The sequence below is a fragment of the Ailuropoda melanoleuca genome, chromosome 6 (genome assembly GCF_002007445.2).
Source record: "Ailuropoda melanoleuca isolate Jingjing chromosome 6, ASM200744v2, whole genome shotgun sequence".
Taxonomy (NCBI): Eukaryota; Metazoa; Chordata; class Mammalia; order Carnivora; family Ursidae; genus Ailuropoda; species Ailuropoda melanoleuca.
The window spans coordinates 71087103-71100146 of record NC_048223.1 but is presented as its reverse complement, the minus strand read 5'-3'; the positions used below and the strand labels follow the sequence as shown (position 1 = coordinate 71100146).

Below are 13044 nucleotides of genomic sequence, written 5' to 3'. Positions count from 1 at the left end.
TCTAGAGAGTAAGAATTTTATCTGTCATCACTTTGAGCCTATTCTGTTAGCCAAGTCTATGCAGTTAGTACTCCATAAATATGCACTGAATGAAAGACAACATTCGTAACAGTAACTCACTTTTGTTTCTCTCTAAAAAGTTAACTTTGGGGATTCCAGTAACTGGACTTGAGGCAATATCTAAGCCCAGTTACTTAATAGGGTGCCTTCCTATTCTACTGTACATGAATACTTGAAAATAATTCTTCACAATGATATTAGCAAACACCTTTGCCATCAATTATCAAACACAAACACTATAAACTCTATTGCAGATCTCCCTCAGATGGAGTTTATCACAATTAGATAACATTTTCAAAGAACTTTACCCACTTCAAGATAATAGTTTGTAAATTTAATGTGGTAATGTAATTGTTACTCAGAAGAATGCCATTGCATTCAATACATGTGTTGCTTATTACAATGGCTGTTATTTAATATTTCTTTAAAATTAATTTCTAAAAAATCCACTATTATTTTTGAATCATACTACAATTTGTTCTCAGCAATCAGTTCATGCTGAACACTACATAGTTGCTACCAACTAAAAAGGCAAAAATCTCCAGTTTATCCCATGGATTTTACCATATTAATTATTATTAAATATGACAGTGTTAATGATCTAGGCCTGAAAATTTTCTGTGAATTAGAGAAGTTTCTCCATGTGAAAAGCCAGTTTCGTCAGTGCTTTGACTTATTCATCAAAAATTCATCTGTCTTGATGCACCTTATTTTAGTAAGTTTCATGGGAGCCTTTCATCAAAAAGGAAAAAGTGGGTGGACATTTAATTATAATACTTCCCTCCAACCTACAAAGCTGATTGTTCCCACTCACAAAATGGCGAGCCAGATTTAGCAAAGCCCCAGTGCCAAGAGAGAAGGCTGTAGAGGGGACTCTTGCTGTTTGCAAGAAGTGCTTAGAGCTCTCAGCTCTACTTTTATCTTTGCTTTTTGACAGAATCCTGTTCTAGTGTCACACATTGCTTTAATTGATCATCTGTTATCAAATAAGGATATGCTCAGTTACAAATAAATAAAGCTTTTAGAGTCCCATCTCGTTCTTCCTCCTCCCCCCAAAAAAGAAAAAAAATGAAAGAATAAAAAGAACAAACCCAGACTTACACTTGTACACAAACCGACAACTGTTCTCAGTGAGCATCTTGGCAGGTCTCCTCTTTTGATGGGGAAGGGATGTTACAGCTAAGTCAGGAATGCTTTTGCTTATATAGAGCACAGGTGTGACTGCCCACTCCCTGATTAGAAACTGTTCAGCATCTTAATCCCTGTCAGCTAAAGCTCATGTTGAGCATGATCCTTAAAAGCCTAACCTGAATGCACAGTGAGTGACTTTTCCATGTTGGAGAGGGTTCTTTATAAATTTTCTATTCATGGTGTTTGGAATACAGGGAATGGAGGGTGATACAATTATAGAAAAGTCAGAGCCTTTCCATAGTCAGATGTAGGTATTTTTGAACGAGATATTAGTGTTTTGGAATTAAGATATGGTATTAGAGTAGTTTAGGAATTTAGTATGAAGTAAGCAATAGAAGCAATATTTACATTAAAACTTGATGACTAGGCAGGAATTGGATTTGAAAAACTAGAACTCCAAGTTGAGATATAAGTGTGACTAAAGTCACAGCGCTCGTTCCTATGTTCCAGTAATATAATAGAAATGAAATCTAGATCATTAAGTTGGCTGAAGCATGAAGTAGGATAAAGACAGTTGATCAATACCCTTGAATATTTGATTGCCAGGGTGAATTGGTTGGATTTCATCTTAAGAACTGGATGATCCAGTAATGGGTTTGGAAAGCTGCAGTTGCTTCTCACCACAGAAGGGTCTAAAGGGAAGCCATATTTTAGGAGAGTTTGTGTATGGATTAATTCATATCTGGATATAAAAATTTTCTAACCCCCAACAATTGATTAAATTCTCAGGAATATAAGCTGGCATTTAAAAAGACTGCATTTAAGACTTAATTTAATCTTATACATTAAAGAGAAGAAAACTCTATTTAATCATGAACTTGGAACATAAAAGCAAGTGACTCAAGACTTAATGACATTAGATTGATGCTATCCAATAGAAATAGAGAGCAGAACACATATATAATTTAAAATTTTCTAGTAGTCACACTAAAAAAAAAGTAAAGATAAACAGGTGAAACCAATCTTAATAATATGTTTTATTTAATCCCATATACCTCAAATACTATCATTTCAGCATGTAATAAATATAAAAACTATTAATGAGATATATTATTTTTTTGTACTGAGTCTTAGAAACCTGGTGTATATTTTGTACATACAGCCTATCTTAATCTAGACTATCCATATTTTTAGTGTACAATAGCCATACATGACTGGTGGCTATGTATGAGACAGTAGAGTTCTAGGTAGATGATTAGCAAGTTGAGGACAGGAATATGTTCATTCATTCATTCATTCATTCAGCAAATATGTCTTAAGTGCCTGCGGTGTGCTATGTACTCTGCTGGACTCTGGGAATACTGTCTAGGGCCTTTGTTTTTGTTTTCCTAGACTGATGTACAGTAAGTACAGCATTCAGTAAATCATTATTGAATTAAATAGTATATAAACAAAGTACAATGTCAGTTAATCCTATGGAAAATTTTAAAAGATGGCAAATAGCCTGACTTATTGAGTAAGGTGCAAAATATGGAGACAGACTTGGTTTTGAAGCTTGGCTTGATGTTTTTGGGAAGGTCACTTAATATCTCTTTATTCTGTAATGGACATACTCCATTGTAAAGTGAAAACAATAGTGAGATTGAATGGGATGACGCATTAAAGTACCAAATGCCACATGATGTGGACATTGGTGTTCAGTGAATTGGTGTTCGGTTTTCTTCCCTTTCCTCTTTTAAACATTTTTTCCCCAAAGTCTTATGTGGAAAGAGGTCACTTGAGTCCCCAAAACTCCTGATGAGCAATGACATTTTCCTTTTGAAAAATTCATTTTGTAAGGAATTTCAAATATACTATACTTTTTGGACATTTGCATCCAATTCCAAACATAGGTAAGTTATTTTTCAGGAATATTAACAGACCAAAAATGGCATGTACAAAATGTCCAGCTGAAATTATGTCCCTAAGGTTTTGATATACACTTAATTGATGTATGAAATTTTTCTGAAACTTTTCAATATTATTCTCCATGATGGTATTTGGCCAGGAGTAAACAAGCAAACATGCTAACTAACAATTACTGATGAATAATTCCAGGCCCAGAAGTGAAACTTCATTTTAATCACCAGTCTGATTATGCAGGCTGGGACTGATCTATTTCTTTTAATCAATTCACTATTCACTCAATTAAAAAAAATAGAGCGAGTTCCTCCAACATGCTCTATAGAGCTCATCTATACAGAGCCCTGCATTTAAAACTTGATTCCATTTTTGTCTTTTGTGTTTCAAAACATATGACCCCCCCTGCAAAACAAATCTATTCCCTTGAATAAGTGACTTTAGCGAATCATTGAGCATCTCTAGAATTCAATTTCATCATCTGTAAATGGAAAATGAGGGATTAAATCATCTCTATTCCTGGCATTTGAAATTCTAGAAACCTAGGAAAAGAGTTCTTTTATTTGTTTTATATGTATAGTTAATTTGGTGGTGGATGAAGAAGGCTGGTTAATCAGAAGTTTGGAGGGTGGTTATTTTGTTGCTTTTACAGGACAAAAAAAACTTTTTTGAATAATAAAGAGAAGAACAAAATAGGGAAGAAAATAAGGTAAAATAAATAAAACATTTAGTAATCTGTGCCAGCATCATGTAATGCACCTTATACTTACTACCTCATTACAGCCATGCTCACAATGTTGGAGATAAATATTTTTATTGCCATTTTGCTGATAAGTAAACCCTCGCTGAGAAAAATTAAGCAACTTGCCTAAGGTCAAATAGCTAACAGGCAGAGTAGGGAATCAAATTGGTTCTTTCAGTGGCAGAGGTTAAAGGAATAAAGGCAACACAATAAATCTAAAAATGGAAAGTGAGCCCAAGTCTTATATATTGTTTAATTTCTTGATGGAGAGAAGAGACATATTTGTGAATCCTTTTAGATGAGAGACCTGATATCAAATGGATCAATCTGCAAAAGTTTTAAGAATTGATTCTTTTTTCCTACAGAGACTCTAATCTTTTTTTTTTTAATATGGTAGATGCACAATGTTATATGAATTTCAGGTATACAACTTAGTGATTTGACAAGTCTATACATCAGCTATGTTCACCATTAAGTGTAGCTCTAATCTTATTCTACTTTCCTTAACTAAAGAAGCAGAAAGCCAGAAGCACACATTAATGCCCATGAAATCCTTCTGCATGCAGTCATTCTTTATAACTGATAGGTAACTGCTTAGCTAATAGTTAGTGATTAGTCCAGGATATAAGACCTAAGTGAGATCAGGCATCATCTTCTGATGAGAAAGTATAAGTAATCCACTTGTAAGTTGACTGTTTGAAACTTAGAATATATTTTGCCTGTTAATCAGTATTATGTATACTATTTAGCTTCCTCAGTTAGTCCACATTAGCCTATTGAGTCCTTAATAGAAGTTAAAACTTACAGAGCATTTTATTAGGAGTATTACTCCTAATTTAAAATGCATTTAGAGGTGCCTCTCCCCATCAGTCAGCTCCTTTTCAGTCTTGTGTGCAGAGTATCCCTAAGGTAGGGGCAGAAAATTCAAATGCTTACAGTAGGGGACAAAAAAGTAATGAATGAAAGGGCTCTGTATGGTATGGTGGGCCTGTTATGAAATGGAGAACATAAGCTTAGTCTAAAGTGTTGGTCTCTACTCATCTTCAGTCAGTTATTGCTCTGCATGAATTCATGCCCTGTTTTGTCAGACATCACAATTTCTCAAAAGAACTCAGAAATACAGATTTTAATATAAAAATCTGTTGGTTTCCAAGTATAGATAGCTAAATCAGTTTAAAACAAAATAAAATAGGAGTGCCAGGGTAGCTCAGTTGGTTAAGCATCCGACTCTTGATTTTGACTCAGGTCATGGACTCATCATAGTTGTGGGATTGAGCCTCGCATCAGGCTCTGTGTTCAATGTGGACTCTGCCTCAGATTCTCTCTTCCTCTTCCCCCCCCCCCCCTCACTTTCTCTCTCCCTCTCTCTCAAATAAATAAATAAAATCTTAAAAAAAATAAAACAAAATAAAACCACAACCCCATCATTTGTGGCAATACATAATGCGAAGGCCCACTATTTTTGCAATCTCTGCTCTAAGGTCACGCTTAAGCAAGGTGGATGTTTGTAAGTGATGTAGATTATATCTGGAGGATGTCTTGTTAGTAAGAATCAGATATTATAGGTAGGTGGGTAAAATGCAGGAAGGTAACTTGATTTGGGGAAGTGGGTTCTTTCTTCTTTTCTTTCTTATAGTGGTTAACCTTGAAGTAGGTGGTGAATTGAAAAGAGTTAAGAGCACAGTGAAGATAAGCTATTTCCTCCTATCTCCTCTGCTGCTTGCAAACACAGTCAGGGTAGGAATAGGGAGAGAGAAAGTGGGATCTTCCCAAAGGATCGTCTAAATGTATGCTAGACACAGTGAAAGCTCTAGCTTTGTTTATCCAGAAAATCCCTTTCATAAAAAAAACAATTAGGCTTGGCACTTTCTGCAAGATGGAAGTGTAGATTTGATGCCTTTAAAGAAATGCTCCCATTACTGAAAAACAAAATCAAATTTACTCTGTATTCCATTGATGACTTTGAAGTGTAGGCAGCATGAAAAAAGCCTTAATTTTTTTCTACATCATTCTGACATTTTTGTGATATTTTATACATGGAGTTCTGAAAGAACACCAGAACATCCTTAGAGGGTTTGACTTTTGTGCTTTGAATCTGTCTAATAAATGACTACTATAGATTATCTTTTTCTTCCCCCATCTTTCTTTTACTTAACTTTCCCTCTTACTCTTTCAGTCCGGCTATTCGTATAGTCAAATTATTTCTCATTGTGTCCAAGAAGAATATCTAAGATTGTTTTAGTTTTCCTTTCCTAGCAACATGATGTCTAAAGAGTTTGTATTATATTTGCAAATAGTCATTTATTCTTTAAATAAGTATTTTTACTGGCACAAAAATAGACACATAGATCAGTGGAACAGAGTAGAAAACCAACCCAGAAATGAACCCACAACTATATGGTAAATTAATCTTCAACAAAACAGGAAAGAATATCCAATGGGAAAAAGTCCCTTCAACAAATAGTGTTGGTAAAACTGGACAGCAATGTGCAAGGGTGAAACTGGCCCACTTTCTTACACCATACACAAAAATAAATTCAAAATGGGTAAAAGACTTAAATGTGAGACCTGAAAACATAAAAATCCTAGAGAAGAACAAAGGTATTAACCACTTTGACACTGGCCCCGGCAACTTCTAATGGCTCCAGAGGCAAGGGAAACAAAAGCAAAAATGAACTATTGGGACTTGATCAAAATAAAAAGCTGCACAGGAAAGGGAACAATCAACAAAACTAAAGGCAGCCTACAGAATGGGAGAAGATATTTTGTGTCTCTACAGATTTGCCTATTTTGAATATTAGATATAAATGGGAGCACATAATATGTGGAGTTTGTGATGGGCTTCTTTAACTTGGCATGATGTATTCAAGGTTTATTCATGTGTAGTATGTATCAGTACTTCATTCCTTTTTATGGGTAATTTGTTGTATGGATATACCATATGTTATTTATCAATTTATAAATTGATGGACATCTGAATTCTTTCAATTTTTTGGCTATTATGAATAATTCTAATGAACATTTTAATATAAGTTTCTGTATAGGCGTATGTTTTTATTTATCTTGGGTATATACTTGATAGTGAAATTTCTGGATCATATGATAACTCTGACTTGAGAAACTACCTGACTACTTTCTGGTGGCATCATGGTGTACCATTTTATATCCTCACAACCAGTGTATGAAGGTTACAAGTTCCCATCCTTGCCAACACTTGTTATTGTTTGCCTTTGATTATACTCATTTTAGAAGGCATGAAGTGGTATCTCATTGTGGCTTTGATTTGCATTTCTCTATAGCTAATTATGCTGAACAGTATTTTATGTGCATTTTTATACTTTTTTTTGAGGAAATTATTTAGATCCTTTGCCCATTTAAAAAAATGAGTATTTGTCCTTTTTCTTATTGGGGTATACTATATAATAGTTCTTTATATATTCTAGAAGCAAGTTTCTTATCAGATATATGAATTTAAAAATTTTCTCCCTTTCTGTAGCTTGTCTTTTCAGTTTCATGATGGTATCCTTTGAAGCACAAAAGTTTAAAGTTTTGATGGTGCTTTTTTTTCTATTTTTTAATTTTGGTTTCATATCTACAAAACCATTGCCTAATCAAAAGTTATGAAGATTAACTTGTATGTTTTCTTCTAAAACTTTTACACTTTTAGCTTTTATAGTTAGGTCTTTGGTCAGCTTTGAATTAGTTTTTATATCTAGTATTAGGCAAGAGTCCAATTTCATTTTTTTGCATGTGGATATTCATTAGTCTTAACACCATTTGTTGAAAAAACTACTGTTTTGCAATTGAGTTGCTGTAATAAATTGACTATAAATGTGAGGGGTTATTTCTAGATTTATTTTTATTCTGTTGATCTGTGCCTGTTCTTATGTCACTACCACTCTGTCTTGGTTACTTACTGCAGCTTTGTAGTAAGTTTTTAAAAAAGAAAGTGTGAGTCCTCCAACTTCATTCTTTTTAAAGATAGTTCTGGCTATTATGAGCCCCTTAAATTTTCGAATAATTTTAAATATGTAACTTCTGAAAAAAAAAAACACATCTGGAAGTTTGATAGGGATTGGGTTGAATCTGTAGATCAGTTTGAGGAGTATTGCCATCTTAACAATACGTTTTCCAATCCATGAAAATGGAATGTCTTCCCATTTATTTAGATCTGCTTTAATTTCTTTCAACAACGTTTTGTAGTTTTCAGTGTATAAGTTTGCACTTCTTTTATTAATTATGTTCCTAAAGTTTTATTCTTTTTGATGCTTTTGTAAATGGTATTGTTTCTCAATTTCGTTTTTAGATTTTTTTGGTTGTATATTGAAGTATGATTTTTTTGTATATCGATCTTATATCTTGCAACCTTGCTGAACTTATTTATTAGTTCTAATTGTGTTTGTGTGTGTGTATTCCTTAATGTATGTTATATAAAGAGAATGTCATCTGAGAATATAATTATACTTCTTCATTTCCAATTAGATGTTTTTAGTTTTATTTTCATTCCTAATTCCCTGAACATCATGTTTTAATCTTTTTTCCATCTGTATATTTTCTTTGGTGCAGTTCCTGTTAAAAAAATTTTCCTAGGGGCGCCTGGGTGCCATAGCGGTTAAGCGTCTGCCTTCCACTCAGGGTGTGATCCCAGCGTCATGGGATCGAGCCCCACATCAGGCTCCTCCGCTATGAGCCTGCTTCTTCCTCTCCCACTCCCCCTGCTTGTGTTCCCTCTCTCGCTGGCTGTCTCTATCTCTGTCAAATAAATAAATAAAATCTTTAAAAAAATTCCTGTTTTTGGTAATTGGGTTGTTTAGTTATTTTTGTATTGTTTAAAAGTTCTTTACATATTTAGAATATAAGTCCTTTGTGTGTATCTGATTCACAGATACTTTCTATATATCTATGGCTTGGCTTTTTAACCTTATCATAGTATCTTGTTCAGCACAGAATTTCTGTATTTTGATGAAGTCAAATTGGTCAGTATTATCATATATGGATTGCGCTTTGTGTTTTATATAACAAACTTTTGATTAGGGGACCTGGGTGGCTCAGTCAGTTAAGTGTCTTTCTTTGGCTAAGGTCATGATCCCAGGTTTCTGGGATCGAGCCCTGCATCGGGCTTCCTGCTTAGCAGAGATTCTGCTCATTCTCTCTCTCTCAGATAAATAAATTTTTAAAAAATCTGAAAAAATAAGGAAACCTCTTTTAACCCAGGATTACAAACATTTTTTTCTCCTTTATTTTGTTATACAAGTATTATCCAGTCTAGTTTTTACAATGGGTTTTAATTCCATTTTGAGTTATTTTTTGTATATGGTATAAAGTAGTTATAAAAATAACTGTTTTGTTTGTTTATTTATTGCATATGGATATCCAATTGCTTCAGCATTTTTTTGAAAAGAATATAATTTCTCCATTGAATCATGTTTTCACCTTTGCTAAATATCAGTTGACCTATATTATGGGTGTGTATCTCTCATCTGTTCTGTTCTATTACTCTATGTATCTTCCTTTCACCAATTCCACATTGTCTTTAAAACTGTAGCTTTAGAGTAAGCCTTGAAATCAGATGTTTTGAATCCTCTGACATTGTTCTTTTGAAAAATTTTTTTTGCTACTCTATTTTCTTTGTCTTTTTGTATAGATTTTTGTATGATCCCATCAATACCTACAAAACTATTGCATGCAATAAGATTGGAATTGCATTTAATCTGTAGATCAATATACAAATTGACGTAATAATATATATTTTTTAAGATTTTATTTATTTATTCGGCAGAGATAGAGACAGCCAGCAAGAGAGGGAACACAAGCAGGGGGAGTGGGAGAGGAAGAAGCAGGCTCATAGTGGAGGAGCCTGATGTGGGGCTTGATCCCAGAATGCCGGGATCACGCCCTGAGCTGAAGGCAGACGCTTAACCGCTGGGCCACCCAGGCGCCCTGACATAATAATATTGATTTCTCTCATTCATGAATGTGATATATTTCTCCAGTTATTTAAGCTAACTTTGATTTTTTCCATAAATGTTTTATAGTTATCACCCTCAATTTTAATTATTAAGTATATAAATAATAACAGTTTTAACCTATTTCTTGTACTAATTTAATTCACTGTAAGATTTTCTACTTATTTTGTTAGTTTATGTGGTTTTTATTGTATGTGTGTGGGGCACCCTTAAAAGAAATCCAGAAAACTTGCCCATTGATTACTGGCTATGATTTGGAGACTAACTTAAATAAAAAGTTTGGTGCTTCTTTTAATACTAAAACTTGTAAGAATTTTAGAAGCAATACAGACTAATATAGCAGGGAAGTATATTGAGTCAGACAAACAAATCCAGACCTCAATACTATGTGAACTTGAGCAACTTATTTAGTCTCTCTGGGCTTCTAAACTCTCATTAGAGCAATGGAGATGATTGCGTACTTATGTATAAAGATTTTGTGAGATTTCAATTAGGTAGTTCAAGTAAAGCAATGTCGCAATAAATATTAACAAGATCTTGAATAGCCAAAGCAATATTGATGAAGAACAGAGCTAGAGGCATTACACTTCCTGATTTCAAACTGTATTACGAAACTACAGTAATCAAAACAATATAGTATTTGCATGAAATGACATATAGATCAATGGAACAGAATAGAGAACACACAAACAAATCCACACATTATGGTCAATAAACTTAAAAGGGCCAAGAATATACAATGGAAAAACAATCTCTTCAATAAATGGTGTTGGGAAAACTGGAGAACCATATGGAAAAGAATGAAAGTGTACCACTGTCTTATGCTGTACACACAAACCTACTCAAAATGGATTAAATATTTGAACCTAAGACCTGAAACCATAAACCCCCTAGAAGAACACATAGGCAGTATTTTTTGGATTTTTTGGATTTGACACCACAAGTAAAGGCAACAAAAGCAAAAATAAACAATTGGGACTTCATCAAACTAAGAAGCTTCTGCATAGCAAGGGAAACAGTCAACAAAATGAAAAGGCAACCTACCAAATGGGAGGAAATATTTGCAAAGGTAGTCTTTCTAACAAACAGTGTTGGAACAACTGGATATCCACATGCCAAAAAATGAATCTAGCCCTTATACCTTAAAAAAATTATCTCGGAAGGATCATAAGCATAACTGTAAAATGCAAAACTGTAATCTTCCAGAAGATAATTTAAGAGAAAACCTAAATAACCTTGGTTATGGCAATGACTTTTTAAACACAAAACCAAAGGCACTATCCATGAAAGAAACAACTGATAAGCTAGATTTTATTAAAACTAAAACAAACAAAAAAAAAACAAAAACAAAAAAACCCTTTTGCTCTGCATAGGTATTGTTGAGAATAAGAAGACAAAGCACAAGCTTGGAGAAAATATTTGCAAGAGACATAACTGATAATGGACTTTTGTCCAAAATATACAAAAAACTCCTATAACTCAACAATAAGAAAACAAACAACCTGACAAAAGAATGGTCAAAGGGGCAAAAGAACTGAACAGATACCTAACCGAAGAAGATATACACATGGTAGGTAAGCATTTGAAACGATGTTCAGTATCATATGTTATTAGGGATTGCAAATTAACAACAAGCTACCTCCACACATCTAACTAGAATGGCCAAAATCCAAAACACTGATAACACCAGTGCTGCCAAGGATATGGAGAAACAAGAACTCTCATCTGGTGGGAATGCAAAATGCTACAGCCATTTTGGAGAACAGTTTTGCAGTTTCTTATAAAACTAAACATACTCTTACATATAATCCAGCAATCATGTTCTTTGATAGTTACCCAAAGGAATTGAAAACTTATGTCCACAGAAAAACTTTCACTTGGATTTTATAGCAGCTTTATTTATAATTGTGCAGATTTGGAAGCAACCAAGATGCTCTGCAGTAGGTTAATGCATAAATAAACTTGTGATTCATCTAGACAATGAAATACTAGTTGGCACTAAAATGGAATGAGCTACCAAGCCACAAAAAGACCTAGAGGAACTTTAAATGCATATTACCAAGTGATAGGAGCCAATTTGGCAAGGCTACATACTATATGATCCCAACTATAGGACATTGTAAATAAAGCAAAACATGGAGACAATAAAAAGATCAGTGTTTGCCAGGGGTTGGGGAAGAGATGAATAGGCAGAGCTTAAGATTTTTTGGGCAATGAAAATACTCAGTGTGATACTATAATGATTGATACATATCATTATACTTTTGTCCAAATCCACAGAACGTCAAACAAGAGTGAGCCATAATGTAAATTCTTGTTTATGTTATGATTTGCGTGATGTATTATGTCTGTGTAGGTTCCTCAGTTGTTACAAACATACCACTCTCATGGGGGACGTTGATAATGGGAGAGGCTATGCATGTGTGGGAGCAACTTTATTGAACCCTAATATTGCTTTGAAAGTAAAGTTTATTAATTACTTTATTATTTTTGAATTATTTTATTAATTTTAAAGGTCTCAGGTAAAAATGAAAATCTGATGATATACAAAAATTCTAAGATAAGTCTAATTTGAAAATGTCTTTTATTAGTGAACTTTTTCATTTATCTCTGATCAACAGTTGATTAATATTATTTCAATACTTTTATATAAAGGCGATAGCCAGAATCTCCAGGATATTAATTAGATAGAAGCTGTAGTACATCTGTCAACTAGTGGCACATCAGATATAAGATACACCTAAGAAAGCCACAAGGGGACATTTATACTCAAACTAGCAGATTTATCTGATTTCGAAAATTCGACAGTTTTTTAACAACACTGGCAAGGACCAGAGGAGGAACATTAAAGCAGTGGTATTTTTTAAAAAAGATAACAGTGAAGTCAGTGAAAATGCCTATGGTTTATAAACTTGGAGACACACAAATGGATCTGGCATTCGTGTTTTCAGAACTCTGATGGATTTTAATTTCCAGATGCATATGTTTAATGCAGTTTCCAAAGTCCCTTTGCATTAGATTCTCTTGCTTAGGTTTGGCATGACGTGGTGCTGATACCTTTGACGCCAGAGATGGGTTGACTACTTCTGTGGCAAGAATTGAGTGCAGGAAGCACATCAGCAACATTTTTTAAAGAAATGACTGTCACCATCAATTCTTCTTTTTTTTTTTTTTTTAAAGATTTTATTTATTTATTCGACAGAGATAGAGACAGCCAGCGAGAGAGGGAACACAAGCAGGGGGGGG

At 33.9% G+C, this 13044-nt stretch overlaps 1 protein-coding gene across 3 annotated transcripts in view; it reads left to right on the top strand.

Moving 5' to 3' along the window:
* Nucleotides 1-13044, top strand: part of CTNNA3 (catenin alpha 3) — a 1722523-nt gene that overhangs the window by 970321 nt on the left and 739158 nt on the right. The gene's annotated exons all lie outside the window — the stretch shown is intronic.